Source organism: Panthera tigris, chromosome E1, assembly GCF_018350195.1.
Source record: "Panthera tigris isolate Pti1 chromosome E1, P.tigris_Pti1_mat1.1, whole genome shotgun sequence".
Taxonomy (NCBI): Eukaryota; Metazoa; Chordata; class Mammalia; order Carnivora; family Felidae; genus Panthera; species Panthera tigris.
The window spans coordinates 985,527-1,010,506 of NC_056673.1; the positions used below are offsets into that span (position 1 = coordinate 985,527).

The 24,980-nt window shown below is 62.1% G+C and overlaps 1 long non-coding RNA gene across 2 annotated transcripts in view; it reads left to right on the top strand.

Moving 5' to 3' along the window:
* Positions 1-1,255: 1,255 nt before the first annotated feature.
* LOC122233485 overlaps positions 1,256-24,980 on the top strand; it is a 43,346-nt gene continuing 19,621 nt past the window's right edge. Inside the window, exons 1-2 of one of the 2 annotated variants that reach the window (XR_006211027.1) lie at positions 1,256-1,637; positions 12,908-12,998. This is a non-coding gene — a long non-coding RNA (uncharacterized LOC122233485). The remainder of the gene's footprint in view (positions 1,638-12,907; positions 12,999-24,980) is intronic. The other variant, XR_006211028.1, reaches the window with a different exon arrangement.

A 24,980-nucleotide genomic window follows, 5' to 3' on the forward strand; every position in this document is an offset into this window, starting at 1 on the left:
GTGAAGGGCTCATTATTTTTGCATATTTCATGCTTCATTTTCTCCTGAACACAGCTCCACGTTGGCTAATTGCGGCTGTGTTGCCGGGGTCACGGCTGCCCTGCGTGAACCCTGCATGGGAGTGACGGATCCTGTCTCCCCGGGCTAAGGGTGGACGTGCTGGGGGCAGGAGGCTTGTACACATCAAGTGAGCAGGGAGAGTGGGTGCTCCTCCTCTGGGAGACAGGTGGGCAGGGGGAGGAGGGGGGTGGGCAGGGGGAGGAGTGGGGGAGGGTGGGGAGGGGTGGGCAGGGGGAGGAGTGGGGGAGGGTGGGGAGGGGTGGGCAGGGGGACGAGTGGGGGAGGGTGGGGAGGGGTGGGCAGGGGGACGAGTGGGGGAGGGGTGGACAAGGGGAGGAGTGGGCAGGAGGGAGGAGTGGGGGAGGGTGGGCAGGGGGAGTGGGGGAGGGTGGGGAGGGGTGGGCAGGAGGGAGGAGTGGGGGAGGGTGGGCAGGGGGAGGAGTGGGGGAGGGGTGGGCAGGGGGAGGGTGGGGAGGGGTGGGCAGGAGGGAGGAGTGGGGGAGGGTGGGCAGGGGGAGGAGTGCGTGCACCCTCCCGCCCCTCCCCAGGTGGCACAGAGGTGAGTCTCAGGGACACGCTGGCTCTACCCCATTCCCTGCCAGGTCCTCGCGCCCACCGCTCTGGCCCCTTTCCCTCCCCATGTCCACTCCTTCACCTCCCTCAGGGACCACAGCCCTGTCCCCTTGCCCAGCGCCCTCGCCCCTTCCCCTGCCTGTACCCCCTTCCCCACGGACTGCGGCCTCCGCCCCACCCCCTCCGTCCTTCCCCCACGGTGGACCCCAGCCCGGTCCCCTGCGCCCCCGCCGGGGCCCCCACACACCCGGCACCACGCGTCCTGTCCGCCGCAAGACGGACTTGCAGCTCCTCCCTCGCCGCTCCAGAGGCCGCCCTCCCCCCACCCCCGCCACGGCGCCCCCCCGGCCGCCCTCGGATCCCGAACAAGCATCTAACCTTCGACTGCTCCACACGGCTCTGCGGCAGCACGCGCTCAGTCGGGCTGAGCATGTGACCCAAGCCGGCCAATCTGAGGGTTTCTCACCAGGACCTTAGTGATTGGGCGGACGGGGACACGTGACCCTAGCCGGCCAATCCGAGAATTCCCTGCCCCGGACTTCTGGGTGGGCAGGGACACGTGACCCGAGCCGGCCAATCCGAGCGAGAGGCCTGTCAGGTTCTCGCAGGAGACGCGGGAAACGGCGGTCGTGTCGTCTCTCCGTGGGTCCCTCCCGTGTGGTGGGGGGAGAGGAGCCCGGCGCCGGCGCAGAGCAGCAGCGGGAGTCCCCCGGGCCGGCCAGGCCTCCGGCCGGTCACCCCGGACCTGGACGTGCCGGCCGGGGCGGCAGGAGGTCCATGTGCACGTGCGGGGCTGTGTGCGGTGCCGGGGCCGGTGACCTCTGTGGTCGCGGGCTGGGACAGCCGGTGACGGAGGCCGGCCGCCGCACCGTTGGGGCCTCTCGGAGCCGGTGACGTTGGCGCCGCGTCTGCAGCAGCAGCAGCAGCAGCAGCAGCAGCAGCAGCAGCAGGAGTTTGGCCGACTCCGGTGAAGCCAGCGGGAAGCGCCAGCACCGAGCCCGGAGGTGGGCCGGGGGACGTTGGGGGCGGGGGTGCTGGGGCAGAGCCGCGCGGGGAGGGACCGCGTCCCGCTCCCCCCCCACTTTGTGCCGTTTATACCTGTGGGTCTGTCCTAATCGTGGATGTCAGGGTGTCCCCGGTAGGACGTGCATGTTGTGGGGTGGTTCCACCCGGAAGCCTTGTAGGACTTGGGGTTTTTCTCAGAGTGAACTGGGGCTTCGGCTGAAGGAGGGGCAGCAAGATGAACAGGGGTAGGAAGGGGCTTCCAGGCAGACAAGAGCTTGTGCAAAGGCCCCGTGGCGGGAGAGGAGGGTTTGGAAGGATGGCTCTGGGTGTGCCGGGAAACACAGGTGGGTGGGGCAGGGCACCATCCAGGTGAGGACGACACCGAGCACAGCCTGTCGCCCGGAAGTGCCCAACCAGGGTGACTTTCCTTCCCGGGGGACCCAGGCCTCCCAGGCTGCAGATGTGTGGGTCCCGGTGAGCAGTTTGGTCAGTGGGTTGTCCTGACACCTTGACGAGTGCTGGTTTCCTGCAGTCAGAACTGGGGGGGGGGGGCACTGTGGTGTGACCCCAGCAGCCCAGTGTCGCGAGGCAGCTGGAACACATCGATGTGGGCCGTTGGCTCCTCCTAGGGCTGAACGGACGCGTCCTAGTGAGTAGGCCGGCTCTCTCCCTTCCGGGCACCGCTGGGTTCCGTGACATCCGCGCCCCGAATTCGTATAATCTGGCGCTCTGGGCAGGAAGTAACGAGGGGAAAAGTGGTTTGGACAAATAATAGTGAACGAGTTGACGGGACCACGCGTGAGTGCTAACGTGTGGTGGGCGGCGCGTGGAGGGTGAGGAGGGAGGCGGGGGCCCTTCCGTGGCCGCCCGTCTGCGGGGACGTGGCCTCGGCCGCTGTGATGCTCAGCCTCGTGAACCTGCCCCCCTGCTGTCACTTCACACTCCGCTTTCCCACCGCCCTGGGGGTGCTCCTGCGGGCTCTCCCGGGTCGGGGCCCAGACGCCGCCGTGGGTTTGGGAGACACGTGGTGGGGTCACGGCTCGGGACGTGGTCGCCGCGGAGGGTCAGCCTGTCCGGGACACGGGCACGGTTCAGACAGAACGCTGTTGCGGGAGGGCGTGGCCTTCAGGCGGGGAAGGGGCTGGCACCCTTGGGTGGGGGTGAAGAAGGGGAGCAGCCCGGTTTGGGGAAGGAGCCGCCAACGGCCGCCCCGGGCTCGACGGGAGCCGGGTCCTGGCGGCGTGATCTCCCAGGCCCGGCCTGCTGGGACCGCGCCCACCTCGTGGGCCTCAGACCGCCCTCCCGTTGCCGCCGTCCAGGGCCGGGAGGTGAAGCTGGTACGGGACCTGCCCTGCCTCCCCGGCCTCGCCACTGTGCCCCGGATCACGTCACCGTCAGCTCTGCCCCGAAAGTCAGGGTCGGGCCCCATCGCCCTCGTACTTGCCTGGCCGAGCCAGTCTGTTTGCAGGCGTGCAGGTGTGAGCGGCAACATGGGCGCGGGCCTGAACGCACCTGATCGGTTGCCTGCTTCTCCCGGAGACCTCGGGGACCCTTGTGTCTCTGTGGCCACTGTCCCGAGCGGTCATCCGCCCCGTGATGCTGAGTGTCCCCCGGCGTCTGTTCCCCCCTCCCAAGCGCTAGCTGGGCTGTGGCCCCCCAGGCTAGAAGCTATGTTTCCCGGCCTTGCCATGACCGGCAGAGCCGGGTGCCCCTGTGGCCAGATGTGGGCAGTAGGGTGTGAGTGCGAGTGCTGTGTGCCCTTCCAGGCCCTGACCCGTAAGGCCAGCCCCGTATACCGAGCTGGCAGGCCCGCGTCGGGGACGGCGGCCCTGGCCGCCCGGCCTTGTCCCTGACAGCCTCGGAGGGTCAGCCTCACTGCCTTTGCTTCCCCACTGCTCAGCCTTGCTAGACCCCACTGCCTTCGGAGAGGAGCGCGTTGTTTCGGTCAAGCCACAGCCGATACCCCAAGCTTGCGAGGCCCGCGTGTCGCCAAGCCTGCAGCCTCCTTTTGGAGCCGTCCTCACGTCTGATCTTGACGGTGGCCCCTGTGAGTCGGGGGCTCGTGGTAGCTACCGTGCTTTGCCCATAAGGAAACTGAGGCCCAGAGAGCGCTGGGTTCTGTCCCAGGTCACAGATGCAGAGAGGAGACCAGAACCCAGGCCCCTGGGCCCCAGGGCACAGCTTTCTCGTGTGCAGGCTGTTGCCAGGAACGCTCTGAGTCGAGGCCGTGAGGTTGTTATTAAAATATTTACTTGCATGAAAAATTTCTATTACCTGAAACTCATGTATTATAGATGGAATCAGTAGCTTAGGAGGAAATAAACAAGAAGAATCACTTTAATAACAAAAGCTATGCAGATAAATTCCTCATTTCAGCAAGCTCTTGGCGGTCCCGAATAAATATATCATTTTTATCAGGCAAGTGCTCTAGAAACAGCGTCTTCAGGAAATATGTCAAAATAATCTCTCTGGCTGTGCCGCTTTCTGGAGGAAAGAAATATGACAGTGGCTTCGGCACGGGCTGTCGGGACGGAGGGTGACGAGGCGCCGAACAGGCTGGTCTCCCGGCTGCGTTCCAGCCCACCACACACAGCTCAGGGGGCGAGGGCCACGCTCTCACTTCCTGGCTGTGTGACAGTAGCCACGTTGCTCGCCCTCTCTGAGCCTCCACTGACCAACTCACAGAGCCGTCTGGGTATGGAAATTTCTTACCAGATGCGGGGTGCTGCTCACAAATCACGTGGGCCCCATTTAACGCCGTCACTACTGCTGTTGTCTAAGTCGTGGACGGGGCGTAAGGGGAGGAGCAGAGTGGGGCCCGATGCCTGCTGGCTGAGGAGTGCGTGTGCCCGGTGCACACCTGTGTGCCTGCCCCTCTCCTGGAGGTGCGCCATCAGCCGGGCCTCAGCGGTCCAACCCCAGGACCCTCCCAGCCCCTCGCCTCCCCTCGAGGAGAGCCGGTCCGCGCTGAGCCCCGGAGCATCGGAGCCCTGTTCCTTGAGTCCCTGCACCAGCTCCTGTCCCTGCTCCCGCTGTCCCTGCCTTAGAGCAGGACACCATTGCTCCTGACTGCCGCCTCAGCGTCCGCACTTTGCTACCAGTCTGAGCTTCCCCCAGGATGAAAACTGTCCCTCGTTTGTGCGAAAACCTCCCACTGCCGGGCCACGAAGCCCGAATTCCTCACCTGACACCGAGCCCTCGTACCTGTCCAGCCCAGCGGCCCCGACACGCCCCGCCTTCCGTGCTCCCACACTTCTCGCTCTCCGGTCTGTCTGCAGCGGCCTCTCCTTTCTCTGGGGCGTCGGCTCTCCCTGCAGCGTCCAGCTGGAGTGCCTCCTGGACGTCAGGGACGGAGCGACCGAGTAGTCTCACGGAGTCCCATCTGTACCTCTCTGGCTCCCGGCGCGCCTTGCGGGGCATGGTCACCCTCCTGCTGGTCCCACGGTCTGAGGCTGGAAGGGAAGGGGCCGTGGGGCCCGCGGCCCTGCTGCCTGCAGCGGGCCAGCACCTCCGCTTGGGGACGGCCGGAAGTCAGCGTGCAGTCAGGGACCCGGGGGAAGGGCGTGGAGGTGCCCCTCCTGTACCCTGACCCACGGGATTTAATTAGAGCCCATCCGTAGCGACCCCCCTTCCCATGGAGTTGTTAGGGTCTCTGTGAGGAAAGGAAGGAAAAGAAGTTCTTGTCCGGTGTTCTTTTGTTCTGGAAGGTTCGTGGCATCTTGGAGGTACAACATCTGATGATTAGTTGAGACCCCGTGCTTTACGTAACGCCCTTTGTGTAACACGTGCGTGTGTGTGATTCGTGTGCAGGGATGTGAGTGCGCGTGCAGGGGTGCAGGTGTGCGTGAGTGTGCGTGCAGGGGTGCAGGCGCGAGTGCAGGTGTGCGTGCGGGGATGCAGGGGGGAGTGCAGGCGTGCGTGGTGCTTCCATGCACGTGTGATCGGGTGTGCCGGGACTTGCCTGTGTCGGAGTGGATAGGTAGTCATTTTGGCCAGGGGCCCGTCACGGACGGAGCTGATCTCCCTTAATGCCAGTGTCCCTGGAAAACCAGCCTGCCAGGCACTGCTGGCCGCTCGCGCTCCCCGTGGAGGGGTACCTGGCAGTGACTGTGTGGGACGCGCCCGGCAAAACTGCCCCAGTGTGCTGGAAGCCGAGCTGTCCCGGCCTGAGTGGCAGGGCCCGGGCTGTGGACGGATTGGTGACTGCAGGGCGGGCCGCCGGCAGGGAAGCTTCTTGTCCTCTCGCTTTTAGGTAATTTGGCCTTAAAACTACCGGGGGTATTGTCTGTTGGGGAACGGCCCTCGACAGGCCCCCTGGGAAAAGAGCCGTTAGGGAAGAAAATAAGGTTCCGCGAGAAATTGCGCGGCCTTACGTTTAGCCCTCGCCATCCTCTACGGAGACTCCTCTACTTACAGGAAGGATAGCCTCGCGCCTTTGCCAGCAAGAGGGGCTGTAAAGGAGAGACATATGGATTTGAAAGCCCCACTCCGGCAACTAAGGAGTGTACCTCTGGGCACAGGTGACTTCAACCCCTAGGCCCACCTGGCCCCCCGGAGGCATTCCAGAGGATGACTGAACCCAGTCGGTTAAGCTACAGAATGGTTCATTGGTTCCTAGGTGCGTTGTCTCTCTGAGAACGTATGAGGCGTGGGTTTCTAAGGCTTTTTTGGCCCCTTCCTGGCACCTCGGACCGAGGCAGACACATTGTTCTTCTGGCCTCATGTGGTTAGGAGGTCACGTCCCTGTCACTGTTCCACTTGAGGTGTTGAGAAACGGAGGGCCTTTCACGAGAACAGCAAAGCAAATGCTCCGTAGATTATAGATAAACGCAGATGCGTCATGGAATAATGTAAGAAATTAATCAACAATCAAAGGGTATGCGGGAGAACTAGGGGAAAATCGCCACGTTACTTCTTAAAGCTTGATTACACATAGGAACGTTTTCAAAGCTGGGTAATGTTAGAAAAACATAGATGACGTACGTTACAAGGAAATCAGTAGCAAACATAATGCCACGTTTACAACAGTAAATGGGCCAGTTCAACCCACTTCTGTTGTCTGTGTCCATTTGTATTTTAGTGTCAGTTTTTTATTTTAGTTGTGTTTTAGTTTCACCGACGCCGTTCTTCCTTCGGGAACCCCTGGTTGCTGGAGCTGGTCTTCGGCCCCAGCGCCACGACTACGCTTCGGTGACACGGCAGGATTTGACCTCGTAAGCTCCCTGTTTGAACAGCCCTCATCTGTATCTTAAAGGAATGAGGGGACTCCCACGGGAACGACCCGAAGGAGATAATGATGCGTCCTCGTGGGGCTGCGGGAGCGTCGCCAGCCAAGGAGCATCTCATTTCTCGGAAAATTAAGCCAGCACGCCATTATCACATCGTTTCTAAACGAAGGAAGGACTGGACCTCAGCGTCGTGGCCTTGTTTTGGCAAGAAAGAGACAACCTGACAAGCTGTCTTGTCACACGCTTGTTTGAGCAGAACATTTTGAGGAATGTCTCTGGATCCGTTCGGAAAGAGGAGCTGGTGGGTAGGAGAAATGTCCGAGATGACCAGATGTGACGGGGCCGTTTGCCAAGTAATCTCCCCACGCCCGAGCCCGGGAAGAAGGAAATGCGTTTCTGTTTTCTGCTCTTGAGCTGCGGGACCTTGCTCGGGGTGGGGAGCCAGAGCCCATCCGCTGAAAAGTCGTGAAGCTCTGCCCGGCCGTAGACGCTGGTGAACACGGCCATATGAAGTCGACCAATCCTGCCTGATGCACCTTTACCCTCGTGACAGGCCCTCTCGGGACGGCCTTCCTGCCCGTACGCCCTCTGTCTCCCCAGGAACTGCCCTCCTGACTCGGTGGCACCCCGCAGCCTCTGCTGCCCCCGGCGAGAGCCGCTTGGCCCTCCGGGGTGGAGTCGGTCTGTGCTGGGCCAGTCAAGTCTGTCCACTGGAAGCGGGGACTCGGGAACCCAGCAGGAGCTGGGGGCCTTGGCCCACTTGGTGAACACCTGCCAGCAACCGGCCCCTCCTCCCTGGGAAAGAAGGGGGAGGAGGGAAAATTTGGAGCCACGCTTTGAAGCCTGACGTTTCTGGGTTCGAATCCTGGCTCTGAATCTTGAGTCTGATCCCGATCTTGTGACCTTGACCGTGTGACTTAACCTCTCTGATTCCCATTTCCTCACTTGGAAAATGGAAGTTTGATAACAAGGAAAATTGTTATTTAAAACAACTGTCATGAAACCTGTCTTGGTGGCTCTGAAACTTGTCTCTAGAGTAAGTGGACTTTGGACCAAACACCAATGAAGCGTCCTCCCTCCCAGGGAAGTGGACTTATCCTCCGGTCAAGTCCCTCTGGCAGCAGACGAGCTTAGGGTCGAGGCCCCTTGTGTCTCGAGAAGCTCCACCGACGGCCGTTGTGTTGCCTGTTTTGTCCCATCCCCCACCCCCAGCACCCCATCCCCTCCTCGACGTTTCCAGATTCTCCAGGCTAGAGGCACATCTCCCGGGTTCTCCCCTCCCCACATGTCCGCCTTCTGGCTCCAGTCTTCACTGAGTGCTTTCCAGGCACGTCACGCTGCCTTGTGCAGGGACTGTCTTCTGTTGAGTGATTTACTCCCTCGTTTGTCCGGAGCACGTCCTCAATCGGCTCCCTAAGAAGGTACACGGGAGGGGAGTCTTTGGCATCCATTAGCACTCGAAGGTGCCCTGACGTTCTCCTAGCATTCGATAGCGTGGATGGTGTGGACGGGCTGGACGGTGTGGATAGCCCAGATGAGCGTAGAGTTTTAGGACAAACGCGATTTTCCCTTCTGTGCCTTGATGGTATTTTCCCATTGTCTTCTGGCCTTCGGCGAGGCTGCAAAACGTTCCTGGTGCCGGCTTGATTTGTTCTATTGTGAGTGAATTGTTGTCTGTTTTGCAGTCTTTTTCTGGAAGCTTTCTCTCCAGAGCAAAGGCCGGCAATTTTTTTCTGTCAAGGGCCAGATGAGAAATATTTTAGACTCTGTGGGCTGAATGGCTTCTGTTGCGACTGCTTAATTCTGCTGTGGTAGCACGAAAGCAGCCGTGGACAAGGCACAGACGGGCGTGGCTGTGTTCCAGTAAAACTTTATTGACGAAGTGCATGCTTGGGCAGCACGTGTAATAGAATCAGAAGGCCGCAGAGAAGGTTAGCATGGCCCCGTGCAAGGATGACGTGCAGATTGGTGAAGCGTTCCCTCTCACAAAAGCCTGACGACTTCATTCACAAAAACAGATGGTTTGCCGACTTCTGCTTTATGTCAAAGGGCGTTCTCTTTACCCTTGATTTTCTTTTTAAGTTTATTATTTATTTTGAGAGAGACAGAGACAGCACGGGTGGGGGAGAGGCAGAGAGAGAGAGGAGAGAGGATCCCAAGCAGGCTCCGCGTCGTCCGCACAGAGCCCGGCGCAGGGATTGAACTCGCAAGCCGTGAGATCATGACCTGAGCGGAAACCAAGAGCCAGATGCTTCACCCGCTGAGCCCGCCAGGCGCCCCCTGTCCTTGGTGCTTTGAGACTTCCCAGCGAACCGTTTATGGAGTGTTCTTGTTTTCATCGATTACGCTTGAAAACCTGGTGAACTTTCAGTAGAGTCGTGTCGTCCAAATCTGATAAATGCCCTAGCTTTCTTGAAAAGGTATCTTCTCCCTCCGTCTTCTCGGAGCCCTGCTGGTTACCCTGCGTTTGCAGGGCCTCCCGGACTTCTTTGGTTTGCCTCTTATTTTCTCCTCTCACCTTTCTGTCACTTTCTCTTGTTAATTTTTATCTAACTTTAAGTGATCTCGACACCCAGCGTGGGGCTCGAGCCCACGGCCCCGAGATCAAGAGTCACACGCTCCACTGACTGAGCCCGCCAGGCGCCCCGCTGTCTCTTTTCTTTTGGTAATGTTTTCCGGGCTATTGGATTTGACTTTTTAACAGCCTTTTTACATGTTTTAAAAATACTTTTGGCCATATATTTTTAACCTCTAAGGGTTCCTTCATGTTCTCTGAGTGTTTAAATATTGTAGAATCGTTTTATTTTATACAAGATGCTATGTCTCCTGGATTCTCCCTGAAGATACTAACTAGGGTTGTTGGTGGTGGTTTCTCATCTCCTGTTTTCAGAATTATTTCTAATCCCTTAGGAGTCAGCTTTTCTCTTTAACGATCTGATTCCTTCTCTTTTACGTTGCAGGGTTTTGCCCCCTTATCTGGTGTTCTGGTTGACAGTTATATCGAGGTGATTTGTATTTGTATTCAGAGTAAGCCGTGCACAGTTGCACTTGTGCTCTGCGAGTATGAGGAGTGCTTGTTAATGGCGGAATTTGCACTAGACCGGTCACAAAGAGTTGCTTTTAGAGCCGCGGGACCCCTGGGCCCCAGACGTGGAGGTCTGTTTTTCTGGAACGGGGCGGATTTATAGTCTACCTACCGATGTTTGGGCGTACCACCTTGGGCTTAATTCCACTTCCCTTGAGCGCGGGTTGGGCTTAGTGACTTTGTTCTAACGAACAGAATACGGCGAGCGTGACCGTGCACGACTTCCGATATTAGGTCCTACGAGGCATTGCAGTTTCCTCGTTGTTCTCGCATTGCGACGACACCCAGGCAGCCTCCGGAGAGCCCGGGCGGTGAGGGAGCCGTCCAGGATGCCGACCCTCCGGCCCCAGGCGAGGCTTCAGATGATGCAGCTCTGGGGCCCGTCTTGGCTGTGCCCTCGTGAGAGACCCGGGCCGGGACCCCCCAGTAAGCTGCGGTTGGATCCCTAGCCTGCACGGGCTGGAAGATAACGAGTTTTCGTTGTCGTGAGTGGCTCTGTTTCGGGGCAGCGTGTGTAATGTGTATGCAGCCATAGGTAACAGCGCAGGGGCTGTGAACTTTCCTTGGGGTTGACTCGCCGAAGTTTCACCCAGATCCGTGTACCTGGCTGCGAGGTTTTCGTCCAGCGGTCGGGCCACATATTCTGGGTGTAATCACGGCCACCCTGCTCTCAGCGCTGTGTCCCATTTCCATTTCTGGGTGAAGTTTCTGAGGCCCCGCCTAGGGCCGTGAGGGGAGCTCTGATTCCTGGGCTGCACCTGTCTCCACGTACAACCTCAGGTGTGGTGTCCGCCGTGCTGCCTCCTGTTACCCCGCGTCCACCCACCTCCCCCCACCCCGTTATCCTGTGTCCACCTGCCCCCCTTACTCCACATCCATCCGCCGCCCCCCCGAGTTATCCCACGTCCACCTGCCTCCCTCCCCCCTTACCCCAGGTCTACCCGCCCCTCTTACCCCCAGTTATCCCGCATCCACCCCCCCGTTACCCCACGTCCACCTGCCCCCCCTTACTCCACATCCATCTGCCCCCCCCGAGTTATCCCACGTCCACCTGCCTCCCTCCCCCCTTACCCCAGGTCTACCCGCCCCTCTTACTACAGTTATCTGGCATCCACCCCCCTCTTACCCCACGTCCACCCGCCCCCCTTACCCGCGTCCACCCCCCTCACCCCGCGTCCACCCGCCCCCCTTACCCGCGTCCACCCCCCTCACCCCACGTCCACCCGCCCCCCTTACCCGCGTCCACCCCCCTCACCCCACGTCCACCCGCCCCCCTTACCCGCGTCCACCCCCCTCACCCCACGTCCACCCGCCCCCCTTACCCGCGTCCACCCCCTCACCCCACGTCCACCCGCCCCCCTTACCCGCGTCCACCCCCCTCACCCCACGTCCACCCGCCCCCCTTACCCGCGTCCACCCCCCCTCACCCCACGTCCACCCGCCCCCCTTACCCGCGTCCACCCCCCTCACCCCACGTCCACCCGCCCCCCTTACCCGCGTCCACCCCCCCTCACCCCACGTCCACCCGCCCCCCTTACCCGCGTCCACCCCCCTCACCCCACGTCCACCCGCCCCCCTTACCCGTGTCCACCCCCCTCACCCCACGTCGACCCGCGCAGAGGGGAGGCCCAGGTGGCTCTTGCTAAGCCTCCTGCCTCCTCCCACGAGTCAGGTATGTCAGTGTTTCCAGGTGACAAACCGTTGCTGAAGGCTGGGAGTCTTAATGAAGTAGTAACTTTAAGAACGCGAGTGGACACAAAGGCACAACCAGTGCTCCTTGATTTGCTCGTGCTGTCTTACCTTCAGCAAGCGCGTGTCCCGCGTCTCGTGGACTCGCAGGGACTCCGGCACCCTGGTGGCCCGGAGGCCCCAGTCTCGGCCGGGGGTGCGGCCGGGCGAGGACCTCAGCTTTGATGGGTCCTCTTGCGAGGCCTAGACCATCCTCCCGAGTCCTGGCCCCCAGACCCGTGAGATACGGAAACGGGTCTTCTGGACCAGAGCTCTAGAATGCCAAGGGCACAAAAGGGGCCGACTCGGGGGAGGAGGGTGGCGGGGTGGGCGCGCGGGAGGGGGAGCCGGGCGTATCTGTGGTCGCTCCTTGGTGGGAAAACGGTCCTCATCTCCGTGCCCAGACTTAGCGTCAGCTGTGCGCAGGGAAGCTCAGCTGTGAAGGTCGTGTCCTCGGGGGGCTGACGCGGGCATCGGACGGCGATCAGAGGGAAGACCGAGCACTTGTGCCTTTGAGGAGCGTGTAGAGCGAGTGGAGGAGTCGCGGCAGAGCGACTGGGGACGCCTGTCGAGGGGCAGCAGCCCGAGCACGGGTCAAGAACCCCTTCTCAAGGGTGGGACCTCGCGGCGGGGGGGGGGGGGGGGGAGTCTCACCAGTGGTGCCTCTAAATTGTTGCGGGGTTTCAAGGACGTCACTTGTGTCATAAAAACATACAGGACACTTGCACCCTAGGGGAGGAGGAAGCGTGTCGTTCCGTGGCCTCGTCTTTTTACTCTCTGGTGCCCGTCCGCGTGGTCAGCAGACATTTCTGCCGGGCGGCTGTGCACCGGCCCCGGGAGGCTGGCCCGCAAACCGGGAGCCCGGCCCCCTGGGCCGCACAGGCCGCAGGAGGGCCCAGCGGGTGCCCTGCCCTGTGTTGGCAAGGGTGGGTGCAGAGCCGTCATCGTGCCTGACGCTGCTGCCGTCCAGCCTGCTCGCCCTGCGGTCCCGCTTCCCGGGTCGCCGGCGCCTCAAGGACAAAGGCTTTTGTCTGTTTTAATCAGCTCTGCGTCCGGCGCCTGGCACGGCGCCTGGCGCACGGTAGAAACCCAACAGGCACTCACTGCTTCCGTGAACGCTTCCAGACGTGTCTGCGGGAGGCGGTCGCGGGGTCACGCGCTGTCCTAAGCGCAGGCCTGTGGCGCCGTGGGAAGGGCCTGAGGCATCGTCCCTTCTCCGCCCCAGCAGGGACGACACGCATCCCGCACGGGGGACGCCGGCGGTGACCAGAGCCAGGCCCTCACCTGCTGCGTCCACGCCCGGTACCCCGCGAGCGGAGGTGAGTGATCGTGGCGGCCGCGACCCGCTTGTCGGCCTTTCCCCTTCCGGCACACTTTCCAGGTGTTTCCTTCAGGAAATATGCACGTGTGGAAATGGCGGGTCAGAGCACGAGCAGTTCAGTCTTGACGTGTGTCCACAGGTGCCCCTTCCCACCCTCCAAACACTGGCATCCTCGTCCCTGTGAGTCCGCACTGTCATGTTACCCCACGTCCCTCTGCTCTCGGGGGGGAGGGGGCTGAGCATGTCTTCGTGTGCACACCCCCGGGAGCCCCGCGGCGCTGGCCCTGCTGGGGGACTTCATCAGAGAGGCAGGCGAGCGCCCAAAGTAATTAAAAAGGAAGCAGGCCCTCTTGTGTCTCTCAAAGATGATTACCGGGGCGCTCGTTCATAATTTAAGAAGTCTTTTCTCAGAGTCTCCTCTCCTCCCTCGTCCTCCCACCCCTGCAGGCGGGCGGCTCCGGGGCGCTGGGCTGGGGGTTGGGCACGGGCTCAGGTTAACAAGCTGCGTCCTTGGCACATTCTTTGTCTTCCTGGGAGTCACCGCTTGGAGCCTTTGGCCCTTTTTCCTGCCGTGACGTTAGTCTCCAATTTGCACAAAGTGCGTCCCTGTCTGCTGGGAACAGGTGGAGTAGGCCCCTCGCGCCGGATGGGTGACGGACCCCCGTCCCGGCCGTGCGTCCACCACTGGGGGGAGCGGGAGTTCCCGGGGGCTCTCGAACCCTGCTTCTGCCGCCTGCCCGCCCCTACCCGCTCCCCCAGCCTCCGGGGGCCCCTGAGGGGCGTCTGTGGAGAGTGGGGCAGTCACCGTGGAGGCACAGGCTGCGTGCAACCGTGCCGGTGGGCTATGGCGTCTTTTTCTCTTTTTAACGACACAGACGACGCCAGAGCGGGAAGCACCAGAAAGCAGCGTGAGTACGAGTGTTGTTTCCCCGCGGCGGGTGTCCGTGCGCACGCCTGGTCTTGCCTAAGTGTGCCCCTGACGCTGCGTCCCGTGAACACCGCTCAAGCCCAGCGAGTTCGGGCCCTGGCGGCGGGCCCGGGGCGCGGGGCTCTGCCTGTCCCCACCGCGGTGGTCGGGGTGACCCGTGCTCGGATTCTCTCTCTGGTCTCGCGGCCGCGCCTGCTGCCTGTTTCGGCCGTCCCCGTCCCCTCCGAGTCCCCCTCGGCGTCCCCGGATCCGACCCCGTGGGCCCCTGCGCTTCAGCCCCCGCGGCCGGTCTGCCGCGCCTCTTGCCACCGCCTCGCCCGAGGCCCAGATCGCTGCCTCCTGCTCGGGCCCCGCCCTTCCCGGCTCCAGGGCCCTGCGGCCTTGAGCTTGGAGACTTTCCTGGGCTCTCCTGAGAAGCCTCCCCGCCCGCTGCCCGGGTGGACCGTGAGCTTTTAGTAGGTGTGTTCGCACATACACGTTCATTCCTTTCACTGCACACTCCGTCCGTCTGTCCCAGGAGGGGGCTCCGTGCACACGTGTCTGCCTCACGCTCTGCCGGGACTGAGTCCGTGCCCCCACCCGCTTCCCCTGTGGAAGCCTGACCCCAGCGTGGTGGCATTTGGAGGCGGGACCTTGGGGAGGTGATTGGGCCACGAGGGCGTGGCCCCGTGATGGGCCTAGTGCCCTAGGAGAGAGACCCCAGACGGCCGCCTCCCGCCTCCCGCCAGCCGCCACGCGGGCACACGGTGGCATGGCCAGCCGGGAGGCTCCAAACCTGGCACCTTGATCGTGGGCCTCTAGCATCCGGAAGTGTGACAAGTGGACTTCTGTGGTGTACGTCGGGGCCCCCAGTCTGGGCATTTGCTGCGGCAGAGCCGGGCCCACTGACGCCAGCCCTCGGCCTCCTGCCGCTTTGCCCATTTCAGCGTGGCTTCGGAAAGATGAAGGTGAGTCGTTGGGTTCCAAGTGGAGACGAGACTTTTAAATATTGTGTGAAAAGTCACGTGGCATAGGGGCGCCCGGGGGGGGCTCAGTCAATAGAGCACGTGACTCCTGACCTCAGGGTTTTAAGTTTGAGCCCCACGTTGGGAATAGAGATTATTTAAAAGTAAAATATAAAAAAAAATTAAAGTTCCAGGGGTGCCCACAGGGCTCACAGTCAGTTGGGCATCCGACTTCGGCTCAGGCCACGATCTCACGGTTCGTGGGTTTGAGCCCCGTCTCGGGCTCTGGGCTGACCACGCGGAGCCTGGAGCCTGTTTCAGACTCTGTGTTTCCCTCTCTCTCTGCCCCTCCCCCACTCACGCTCTGTCTCTCTCTCTCTCAAAAATGAACGTTAAAAATTTTTTTAAAAAAGTGACATTACATAATACGAACCGTTTTAAAGCAAACAATTCGATGGCATTCAGTGAACGTACGGTGTCACGCAGCCGTCACCTCTCTCTGGTTCCAAGACATTCCGTCTCCCCCAGAAGGACATCCTGGACCCACTGATTCTTCCGTCCTCTCCCTCCGCCAGCCCCCAGCAACCGCCAGTCTGCTTTCCGGGTCCAGGACGTAGCTGTTGTGAATAGTTCATGTAAACGGAGCCCCACCATGTCTGACCGCTGGTGTCTGGCTTCCTCCACTTAGCGTGTCTTCTCTTAATTCGCGGCGAAGATGCTTAAAAATCATGTGCGAGTGTGTCTTTTGCGTGTTTAAACTCAGAGGGGTTTTGTGTTTATTTATTCGTTCCGGCGTAATTAACATACGGTGTTATGTTAGTTTCAGGCGGGCGACACAGGGGTTCCGAACAGCACCGGGCGCCCGCCACGAGGGCGTCCTCAGCCCCCGTCCCCTGCTCCATCCACCACCCTCCCTGGTAACCGCCGGCGTGGTCCCCACAGGCAAGCGTCTGTTTCTTGCTCGGCCGCGCTCTCCCTTCTCCTGTGCTCGTTGGTTTTGTTTCTCAAATTCCACGTTTGAGTGAAATCACGTGGTGTTTGTGTTTGGTTTATCTCACTTAGCATATTCTCTAGGCCCATCCACGTCTTTGCAAGGCACAGCAAGACTTCATCCTTTCTATGGCCGAGTAGCCTTCTGGCGTGTGAACGTGCGTGTGTGCGTGCACGCGTGTGTTTCGGCCGTTGTAGATAGTGCTGCCGTAAACATCGGGTGCGTGGATCTTTGAATTAATGTTTTCATTTTGGGGAGTAGACACCCAGGGGAGGGATTCCTGGGTCGTAGGGTAGTTCCGTTTTCACCTTTCTGAGGACCCTCCACCCCGTTCCAGAGCGGCTGCCCCAGTTTGCACCCCGGCCAGCCGTGCGCGGGGGTTCCCCTTTCTCCGCATCCTCGCCGGCGCCTGCTGTTGGTCGCGGTGTTGATGTTAGCCACTCTGGCGGGCGTGGGCATCGTCGCATGGTGGTTCGTGGTTGTGACGTGTATCTCCCTGAGGATCAGCGACGCTGAGCGTCTTTTCGTGCGTCTGGGTGTCTTGGGAGAAGTGTCTACTGAAGACGTGAGCCCCTGGGAAGGTGGAGTTGTCTTGTAGTTGTTATAGGGACGTGGTTTTGCGCTCTGCCCGCCCCCTCCCCCATCCTCTGGGAAGGAGGGGCTCGTCCTGGGCTGAGCTGAACCTCAGCGGCCAGACTGGACGGGGTGAAGCAGGATGAAGTTCTGCAGGGCTTCATCTGGCTCTGGGCAGTTCTGGGAGCACTTTTGTTAGTCAGTCGAGGGCGATCCCAGCTGCGGTTTGGGTCATGCCAAGTGTCTGAGCGCTTAGTGCCTGTGAAGGGATTTGCAGAGGGCTCGTCCTGTACTAACCAGAACCTTAGTGACCTCAGGCTCTCACGGTGCGGGGGACGAGGGTGCGAGCTGCCCGCCAGAGGCGGGGGGGCCCCGACCTCCTCGGTAAGGCGGCATCTTCGCTCAGGGAAAGTGGCTGACTCTTTCGGGGGTGTGGGGGCGGAGGGGGGCTCTTCCGTGCATCTTCAGGGCTTAAAGTCCAGGAGACGCCCGCAGGCATCTTACGATGGTCTCAGAGGGGCCACGCTGCGTGGGCCTGTGGGATTCTGGGAACACTTCCACGTCCTCAAGTTTAGTACTGGTTACTTCCTCCGTATTTCTTCCTAGGTATCATCAGAAAACCCCCTATTTTTTGTCTTCGGGCTGTGCTTGTTTTTGGGGGGGATTAGGAAAGGGGTGGCCGTGTGGGCCATGCCTCCAGCCTCAGCGGGCCGGTGGGGACGGGGGTGGTCTGAAGGGACACAGTGGGTGTGGGGCCCTGCAGGGGAGCCTGCTTGGTTTCTCACCCTGGAAGTCAGGCTCCAAGGTGACTTAGATGGGTAAGAATTGAGGAGGAAAAGTAAGTTTGAGGTTGAGGAGAAGAAACGTGAGCCCCCTACGTTTGGCTCTTAAATCCCAAGCACACGCATGCGGGATGAGGGGCGTGTGGCTGTTGGCGTGACGGGGCCGTCACGGGGTGGACGCAGGTGAGAGGAGGGCCGTTCGGACCAAGGGAGGCCAAGACCCCCAGTCCTTCCTGGACTTGAGCCGGCGTGACGGGGTCACACGTCCATGGCGTGAGGTCGCCACGTGACGAGGCGCGCGAACGTGGGCACCAGAGTTTACCGAGGGGACGACGGGGTCAGCGAGAGCCTGGGGATGATGTTTTGCGGGCAGCGGTTGAAGAAGCCGGGGGTGGGCCGGGATCTGGCTCCGCCTTGTCAGGGGCCCGTGAGGGTGGACGTTCCCCTCCTCGTGCCGCCCTAACAGGTGACCACACAGCTTGTGGTCTGGAACCATGTGAACTCGCCTTGTGGTTCCAGAGGCCCCACGTGTCGGCAGGCCAAAATCAAGGTGTGGGCAGGGCGGCCCCAGTGTTTTCCGGCTCGCGGGGGCTCTCGTGGGCTCTCGCAGGGGCTCTCGCGGGCTCTCGCGGGCTCCCGGCCCCGTTCTGCCTGCGGGGCGGCCCCCTCCCTGCTGACCTCGGCCTGGGTGGGCCCCTCTCCTCCAGCCCTCGCTTCCCGCGTGGCGACGCTGGGCCCTCCCGGACAGTCAGACGGTCTCCGCACCGCCAGCTTCCAAGTGTAATCACACCAGCTAAGTAGAAGGCCACACTCTTGGGCACCAGGGGATTAGGCCGCGGGCCTCTGGGGGCGGGTGGTGGTATCGTTCTGCCTCTCACAGACAGCAGGTGTCAGCTGGGGTTTTGTTTTCCGGTGTGGCTTCTGAAGCAGAACCCGGGCTGGTGGCTGTGATCACGGGCCGGGAGGCGTTGCAATCTGGGCCAGAGCCCTTGTGTCCCACAGTCTGACCTCGTACAGCAAGGGAGGGGGGCTCAGGAGGACGCGGTCCTGCTCCCCCGGGGTCACTCGGCACAGGACGCGTTTTGCCCGGGAGGGTGGTTCAGCGGGGCTTCCTGTGCTGGGTGAGATGTCGGACCCGGCGGCATAGATGTTCCCAACTGTAAGACCGTTACTTTTACGGGGGCCGTTTGGGGATGTCGTCCTGTTTGGCTCACAGTTGAGACTAGACCAGCTTGTGTACACGCAGGACGAGACCCAGGCGCGGCCAGCCAGCCGGGTTGCGGTGCCCAGGTCAGCGCCTGCCCGAGCGGCCCGGGGCCGGGAACCGAGAGGATGCTTGGCGTTTGTCTGCGTGGCGGGGATGGGATTGTATGGTCACCACGTTGGTGGGGGAAAAGCGTGATGCTCTCGGTCTCTGGAACTGGGTTTAGTTTCTGAGTCCGGGCGCCAGGCCAAGGAGTGAGCTCATTTCTAACGGTGGGTTTCCCTGCCTGTCTGCTCACAGGGGCCGCTGCCCAGCCTCCGCCCGACTCTTCAACCCGGGCACGCTGAGAACCTGGCTCCCCCCAGGACCCTTGCCCACGCCTCCCTGGGCCTGCAGTCCCAGCCGCAGACCCCCTGTTCCCTGTCACTCCTTCTCTGGGCCCAGGGCAGGGGCGGGGACCCCGAGGCCCCTCTTCCCTCTGCCGTCCCTCCCGGGGTGGGAGCCTTCCCACCTGGATCGGGTGCGGGTGGACGGCCGGTGGGTCATTGCTGCCCACGTTTACCCCCTTTCAGTGCTCACGCCCTGTCTCCATCTCAGGAGCCCAGAGGGAAACCGTGCCTCAGCGGTCCCCGCAGTTCTCACACCTAAATGGGGGTGCCGGGGGACTGCGGGGCCGGCTACCCTGCCGGAGGCCCCAGGCACCCCCCTCCTGCCCCCAGCGGCTTGAAAGCAGCTGGCGCCAACAGATGGCGGTGGCTTCTCTGCGTCCCGTGCCCCCGAGGGCATGCCCCCTTGAAATGTCACCGGTAAGTTGTAGCCACTCGGGACAGCTTTGCCGTGGGTGTGCTTTACAGTCTTTCCCTGGGGTGGTTCGTGACCCATTTGCAGTGAGTGTCACTGTCTCCACAGCGGGGGCCACAGGGCCCCTAGCATCCCGCGTGGCTGCTGCGGTGGACGCTGTGGGGCACGGAGGGCTCGTCCCCGGCTGCTGGGCGGCCTGCAGACAGAGCGCTCCTGGCCCTGCCCTTCTAGGGCCGGCCCACCAAAGAGGGCCTCACCCAGGAGCCCACCACCTTTCTGGGGCTGTCAGGAGCCCTGCAGCCGTGGGTGGGCAGGGCCAGCCCGGGGTTGGGGTGTGGCTAGGGGGCGGGAGCGGGTGCAGCCACCTCCCTCTGCAGGCTTCCTGTCCTAACGGCAGCTTCAGCGTGCCGGGACCCAGGCTGCGCTGGTGCAGATGTCAGCGTGCCCCTGTCCCGTCGCCCCGGACGCGTGGAAGTCCTTCCAGCTGAGGGCATCGTGGAGGGTGGCCCTGTCTGCGGGGGCCGCACAGAGCAGGCGTGACCCCCAACAACCTTGGGCGGTGCCCCACGTGTAGAAACCCCTCAACGCTTTGTCCTCTTTGACCCTGACCATAACCTCCAGGGTGAGATCGTGACCCTTGTCTTATCTCTAAGATGCCCACAGAGCAGAAAGTTCCAGGACTTACCCAAGTTTCCCTGGAAAAGGGCTTGGTCAGGGTTTGAACTTGGATCAGCCCAGTTCGGAAACCGACACTGATGCCACCGCCCAGACGGGTGGTTCTCGAACAGGGTCCCACGCTCAGAGTGAGCTGGATGGGGTGGCTGGGGTGGCTGTAGGCAGACGGTGGCATGACATCCAGCTCTGCCGGCTGGTTCACGCTCCTGGAAGATTCTCTCGTTCCAGGATGAGGTCTCCGGCAGGCCCTCAGCTTCTGGGTGCACTCTTAGGGATTAGTAGGTGTCCTGCCCGCCCCGTTAATAAAAAGTCTCTTCTCTGTATTGTCGGTTTTCATCTCCTGCTCAGTTCCAAACAACTTCATCTTTCCCGTCACCTTCTAGCTGGGATGTCCCTTGGGCTGGGATAGCTGGCACAGGGACCAGAGGTCAGGGCCACCTCCTGTCCACTGCTGGGGGTGGGGGGGGAGTCGCTGCCTGGGGCTGGCGCCTTGACGGGGGCTATGTCCAGGCTGGTCCTTTCTCTCCTGGGCCCCCGATGGCAGTTCCCTGCTTCCCCGGTCCCCTGAGCCCTGGCTTCCCACCGTCCACCCCGCAGACTCTGACGGAATCCTGTCACCCCCCGTGCCCCGTTGTTCTGGGGTGAGTGCCCGCATCACCCAGAGGGCACCCAGCTTTCCAGCCCCACACCGGATGGTCATAACCGAGGCCTCCAGGCGCGGAAGGGACAGGCGTGCCACCCTGGGAGTATCGTAAGCGGGGTGGGACTTGGCTGGACCAGGGTGGGTGCCGTGGATGCCGCCGACCCCTCCCCCTGGTCTGGGGCCTGCAGCTCTGCCTCTGCTTGTTCAGGAAGCGGCTCAGGGGCCGGATGAGTTGTCTCCCTGGGTCCTTGGGTAGATTCAGGGGACACCATCCAGCACTTTGCGGAAGCAGCTGCGGGGGCCCCGGGAATAGGGCCAGGCACGGAGGGGCGGACGGGGCCGAGGATCCCTGCCTGAGGGTCTGAAGACCTTGGCTTGAGCCCCAGCTCCGTCTCTGACTTCCTGCATGACCTTGGAGAGTCCCTTCTCTTCGCGGAGCCTCGGTTTCCTCATCCGAAGATTGGGGGTGAACATCCCTGCTCGGGTGGTCCAGCAGGGCTCTCGTGAGGACCAGGGGGGATACTGGCACAGGCGAGGCGTTAGAGTTCTCCTTACTGAGTAGCCGCGGGACTTGGACAGGTCGGTTCTCCCCTCCGCTCCTTGGCTTCTGTGTCTGTGAAATGGGCGTAATAAAACCTTTCTCGTGGGTTTGTCGTGCGGCCCAAAGGACCCCATAGCTGCAGCTGACCAAAACTGTCTCCGACGAGCGTGGCAGCACGGCAACTTGGTCGAATCAGCGGGAGCGTGTGGAACCTCCAGAGCGCCCGACCTTTGATCCGACTTGGTTCCAAAATGCTGAGTCTCCGTGTCTGTTCAACGTAGAGGCGCACCTTGGGTCAGGTGTTCATGTCAGGACCACACAGCTCTGGCCAGGCGGCAGAGACTTGCAGAGACACGGCCGCTGAGAGCCCACCCCTGTGGGCAGGTAGGCAGGCCATGTGCCACTCATAACGTGGAGCTCTGTGTGTGCCGGTGTCCCGTGGCCCTCGAGGGTCCGTGACTGCTGCCCTGGAGAGAGGAAGGGCCCCGTTATTCCTCTCCAGGGGTTACCTGATGGCAGAGTTCTGGGGGGGCCTTAGCTGTCAGGACCTTAGGTGGCCTTTCAGTTACCCACCCACCCGTCCATCCACCCGTCCATATATCCCATATATCCATCCATCTATATATCCATTCAACCACCCACCCACCCATCATCCCTCCGTATATCCACCGCCCGTAACCTATCCGTCTGTATATCCATCCGCCCATCCACGCAACCACATATCCATCCGGCAGTATACCTGTCCACCCATCCATCCAGCCGAATTACTCCAGAAGTTAGCGGCCTGAACAATAAACGGGTGTCTTCCCACGCGGTTTCCGCCGGAGGGGGCCTGGGGGCCGCTCTCCCGCCTGGCTTGGCTCAGTCTCCCTTGGAGTTCTGGTCAGGGTGTGCAGGACCGCAGTCATCTGTCCGTCCACAGCGCGGAGGCTTCTCGGTCCTCCGGAGGCGGCCGCGGGCTCCCCCGAGAGGGCAGAGCCGCCCTGGAGGGCGCGCGTGCCGTGGCCACGTTCTGTTGGTTGCAGCCGGCCACCAAGTGCAGCCACACTCAGCAGGGGCGGTGAGCCCCGCCTCTCAGAGGCAGGGGCGTCACAACTTTTGTGGGTGGATTTTGCACCCATCACCGAGGCACTGGGAGTTTCTGCCACTCTCTCAGCTTCTCCTTCTGCTGGGAAAACTCTGTGTCTCAGGACTGATCCCCTCCCTGGACGCCAGACCCTTTGGTGGTGGGGGGTGGGGGGTGGGGGGGTGGGTGGCGGTGTGTGCTGTGGTTGTCAAGGGCAACCGTGACAGGCACTGTCCGATTCTGAAATCGGCCTGCTGGTTCCTGCAGCATAGGTGGTGGGAACTGCCTGCCGCACGGGGGCAGGTCTGGAGGCGGGGCCGGCTGAGGTGGGGGCGGGATTTGGTCTAAGGGGGCCGGTCTGGAGGCGGGGCCGGCTGAGGGTGAGGCGGGGTTTGGTCTAAGGGGGCAGGGCTGGGGTGGGGTGGGGCGGGGTCTGTTCTAAGGGGGCAGGTCTGGAGGCGGGACAGGCTGAGGTGGGGGCGGGATTTGGTCTAAGGGGGCAGGTCTGGAGGCGGGGCCGGCTGAGGTAGGGGCGGGATTTGGTCTAAGGGGGCAGGTCTGGAGGCGGGGCCGGCTGAGGGTGAGGCGGGGTTTGGTCTAAGGGGGCAGGGCTGGGGTGGGGTGGGGCGGGGTCTGGTCTAAGGGGGCAGGGCTGGAGGCGGGGCCGGCTGAGGTGGGGGGGCGGGGTTTGGTCTAAGGGTTAGGGTCTGGAGGCAGGGCCGGCTGGGGTGGGGGCAGGTCTGGAGTCAGGGCGGGCTGAGGCGCAGGGGGAGGGGTTTGGTGTAAGGCCCCAGAAGGGCGCAGGAAGGTGGAATGCAGAGTGCTCGGTGGCTGATGGGGGCCGTGGGCCGAGAGGGAGCCGTCCAGAGAGCCCCAGCAGCAGTCACCTGGTGGTGTGGCTCTCACCCCCAGGGCGGCTTGCTATCAGAACAGCGGGGAGTAAAGCGTGCCCAGACCGACCAGAAGAGTCCGCACGCGAAGGCCTCGGTCTGGGGCTGCTGGAGGAGGGCTGGGTTGTGGGATCTCCTGCTGAGAGCCTGTTGAGAGCCCAGATGGCGTGCTCCGGAATTGATCCATTCCTTGCTTCCTTCAACCAGCTGGTGCGTGTTGAGGACCTGCTGTGTGCTGGGCACTTTGCTACGCCTTGGGTATACGGGGATGAACGAGACGGAACCCAGCTAGCCTTCGGGGGTTGAGAGCCCGGGACCTGGGGAGAGGCAAAAAACGGGACACGGGGCTCAACTGCCCTGTCTGCGCCCCAGGGGTGGCGGTTTCTCCAAACTCCTCCTCCGGGAAGTCTGCCGGGACCTGCCTGGCGCCACGTGCAGGCTCAACTGCGTCCTCCCCACTCCCACTCGCCCCCTGTGTGCGTCAGCCTTGTTCCCATCCATCCCTGTGACACTGACCCTTCACTTGAGGACACAGGTGTTTGCAGGTAAAAGCCGCCTAGAGAGGAACCCGGGACGACCGGGCCCTCAGAAGTGGCCTTTTCCAGCATCAGGGCCAAGGGTGACCTCGGTGCCTGCAGGTGTGACCTTCACACTCCCAGCAGTGACCGCCCTGGCTTCTGTAGCAAAATCCAGTTTCCCATCAGAACGTTTGACTGTCACGGTCTCCATCTCGAATTTCTGTCCCTGTGGGTCTTCACACTGGTCGACAGCACCCCCGGACCCCGGGATGGCCGGTCCGTCAGCTCTCCTTCCCGGGGCTGAGTGCGGCAGAGATCCTTGTAGAAAAGAAAACTTGTTCTCCGCTTTATGGGTGGAACGCGCACACAAATCCCCCCGGTAGAGACTCCTGTCGTCGGCCAGCAACTTTTACTGTGAGGGGTTGCCCTTTACTCTAGCAACGTACGAGCCAGTAGGAGTGTGTTCTGAGGTTTGGTGAAGACTGGTCAGACCGGGTCAAGAGGTCAGGGGAGACGTCACCCCAGGTCGTCCCTGGCTGAGCGAAGCGAGGGCTGTTCTGCCACCACGGTCTCGGAGCCAGGACGCCTGAGGCTCAGGAGGGTCAGGACCCGCCCGCTGCCCGTGGCTGGACGGCCTGCCAACCTCCGGATCGGTCACCGTCCCCGCAGCCCCGGCCGACCACCGCCCCTTTCCTTCCTCTGCCTCTGTGTCACCCCGCAGGTGACCTGTCACAGAGCCCAGGCACCCCTCTGGCCCCGCCCGGTCTCCGCGAGGAGCTTGCCGGTCGTGGCGGGAGCAGGCCTTTCCTTGGCCCCCAAGGGTGGCTCTCCTCAGGAGGCTCCGTGGAGCGGGGCTTGCGCCCACGTTGGGTGCGTGCTGATTCAGCTGGGGTTTGTAAGCCGGGGACTTGTACGCCGTTCCCAGTTCGGGGTCCTGGGCAAACGGCCTCTCTCTGGAAATGGCTGTCTGCTCACCATCTGCCAACCACTGCCAGGCTGGGCCCTCCCTGGTCAGCCTGTAGACTGGGTGGCCTTGGGGCGGGAAGCATCCTGAAACCCGTCGGAGCCCACAGCCTTCCTGGCATAAGAGGGAGACTGAGGGCCAGGGAGGGGCGGCCCCCGGTGCAGGGCCGTCTGGATGGGGCATCTGTCCAGTGGGGGGGTGTGCTCTGGAGAGTAAATGTCTGCGGGGCACCGCGAGGCCCGGGGGCTGGACTGGGGCCGGTGTCGGATGGGATCCCGGCCTCCCAGACGCTGTGTCCTGATGCCCTAAACCTGTGAATCTGTGACCTCAGCTGCGGTTGAATTGAGGTTCTTGATGCGGGGAGATTATCCGGAATTGTTTGGACGGGCCCCAGGTTATCCCAAGGATCTTCCCGACTGGGGGCCTGAGGGTGTGTGTCAGAGAAGGTGTGATAAGGGAA